The 2,500-nt window shown below is 59.2% G+C and overlaps 1 pseudogene; it reads right to left on the bottom strand.

Annotated features, from left to right (window-relative positions):
* The window catches only part of LOC120632417, a 7,882-nt pseudogene that overhangs the window by 2,870 nt on the left and 2,512 nt on the right, over positions 1-2,500 (bottom strand).

Raw genomic sequence — 2,500 nt, 5'->3', positions numbered from 1 at the left:
CAACACAGTCTATGGACTCCTGCATCCCCACCTTCGAGCCTGCAAGCAGGACTAGGTCGTCGGCGTAGGCCAGAGCCGAGACGCGCTCGGACTCTAACCCGTAACCGACACCGGACGGCAGATTTGCGAGGATTAGATCCATCGCCATATTGAATAGTATCGGAGATAGGGGGTCTCCCTGGCGTACACCCCTCCCCACTTTCACAGGTTCGCTTAGTTTATTTTTGACGGCTAAGGTGGTATGCGCCGTTTCGTACAGACGAGCGATGTAGCTGCAGAAAGCACCCGGCAACCCCCGAGCCCTCAGCAGCTCGACCAGCGCCGCATGCGACACTGTATCGAACGCCTTGGAAAAATCGAGGACCGCCATGTGACACTCCCTGAGCTTTTTCCTGCTATCCCCCAACACTGCGTCGAGCACGGCTGTGTTCTCAACCGTTCCGTCCGCACAGACGAAACCGCGTTGTCGCATGTCGGGTGGGCAGCAGTCTAGCAGTCTCCGTGCTAGGATGCTGTGCATGTGCCTGAGGGGCACCGACGCGATGGATATCGGCCGGTACTCGCCAGGGTTCTGCGGAGCATCACTTTTCGGCACGAAGACTGTTCGACATTGCCGCAGTGGTTCCGGAATCTCGCCAGATGTCATCCAGTGGTTGAATATTTCCGCTTTCAAAGGTACAGAAACTCGACTCCAGTCTGCCGCACGGATACCGTCCGGCCCCGGAGCCGTCTTCGGGTCGACGCGGGACGCTTTCACCTCCTGTTCGGTTATCGGCGCCCACAGCTTGGAATAGTCGTGCGTGCCATCGCTCGGTGGTCTCAACTCGCGAAGAGATTCCGGCGTAGGCCCCGGGGCGTTGGACACAGCTTCGAGAATAGGTCGCCAATAGGCTTCCATCTCCTCTAGGCTGTGCTTCGTTTCCCGGCAGTGCCCGTCTATCACCTCGGCTGCTGCTCTCCCCGGACACTTCCGAAAGAGTTCCTGTACGCGTGCGTACTCCATTCGTCTCCGCTTGCGGTTCGACAATGAGTCTAGCGCAATCGGTTCGTTCAAAAAGCCATGTCTTTTAGTATGGCGGAGGTGCCTCGCAGCCCTCGCTCCCAGTCCACCACGTCGTATGCGTGCCTCGGCCCCCGCTAGGAGGTCCGAGAGCACTCGCGCAGCGTCTACACTGATTGGAGTTTGAACCACGGGTGCCTGATCATCAGCATCGGCCGACTCGACTTCACCACTCTCCTGTGCACTCACACTTGCATCAACCGAGGACGACGCGCCCGCATCGTCTGCCGCCCTCTGAGCCACTAGGTACGCCAGGTGGGTTTTAACCATCCCTTTGTACTTCGCGGCTCGCCGCTGGCCCTTGATTGCTTCCAGCGTCCGATGGAGCTGGGGCAATCGGGCAGCTAAGGCGACATTCGTGCAAGGGCCGCTCGCCTCTAGCGTCAACAAGGCCTCGGTGCGCGCAAGGAGGTCCAGTTCTTCATCGAGCCAACGTCGCTTCACTTGGCTTGGAGCAGCCTCCGCATTAGCCTCGACAGGGTGGGCCCTACGTCTGTGGACACCCAACCCCGTCTTCGTTCTGAACCCCCGTCCACATGACGGGCAGTTCCATTCTGATGCCCGCCCAGCACTCCCGACACTTTCGCCGGACGCGCCAGGCTGAGCCGCCGAGGAAGAATTGACCATGCTCCCCGACTCCTGTGGGAGGTCAGGGTGGCCCTCACATTTTCTGATCGGACTTTTTGCAATAATCAATTTCCCCAATTGTGGCGGGCCGCAAACCCTACCACTGGGATTCGCCCATAGCTTTCGCAAAGGTCCCACCCGAAGGAAGCTATTGGACTTGGAGGAAAAAGCCGTGAAAACGGCTGAAAAAACCTCCCTGAAGGACTGTTGCAGCGTCTCAGCTCCAACCTCACCTGGATTACGCCCCCAAAGATGGAAGGGGGGGCGCCGCACACTCCGTAGAGAACCCAGTGACAAGCCTGACTACGTCCTGCGCCACCGGCGTACGATCCAAAAAGGAAAGGCACACCGGCGGCGCAGACCATAGTGGAAACGTGCTTGGCCTCGCAGTCGTTCGAAGGACACGCGCCACCGAGGCGATGGACACCTTAACGGCCAGTGCAGGGTCGCATGATGTTAAAGACGCGTGTCCCCCCCCCCCCATTAGCGATCGCAGCGGCGCCACGAGCAGGCTGTGGATAGGAGTTGGGCGTCGTGGCCGAGACCACTCTTCCCCGTTGACGAGCCGATCGCGCTCCACGTCGTATCCCCAGCGAGTAGCCGCTGTCGCCGGAAACACGCACGTCGACCGACCCGTGAGCAACCAAGAGAGTCATAGTTACTCCCGCCGTTTACCCGCGCTTGCTTGAATCTCTTCACGTTGACATTCAGAGCACTGGGCAGAAATCACATTGCGTCAACACCCGCGAGGGCCATCGCAATGCTTTGTTTTAATTAGACAGTCGGATTCCCCTTGTCCGTGCCAGTTCTGAG

Source organism: Pararge aegeria, chromosome 19 (assembly GCF_905163445.1).
Source record: "Pararge aegeria chromosome 19, ilParAegt1.1, whole genome shotgun sequence".
Lineage (NCBI taxonomy): Eukaryota > Metazoa > Arthropoda > Insecta > Lepidoptera > Nymphalidae > Pararge > Pararge aegeria.
Note: the sequence above shows the minus strand (reverse complement) of the source record. Positions and strands in the feature narration are given on the sequence as shown.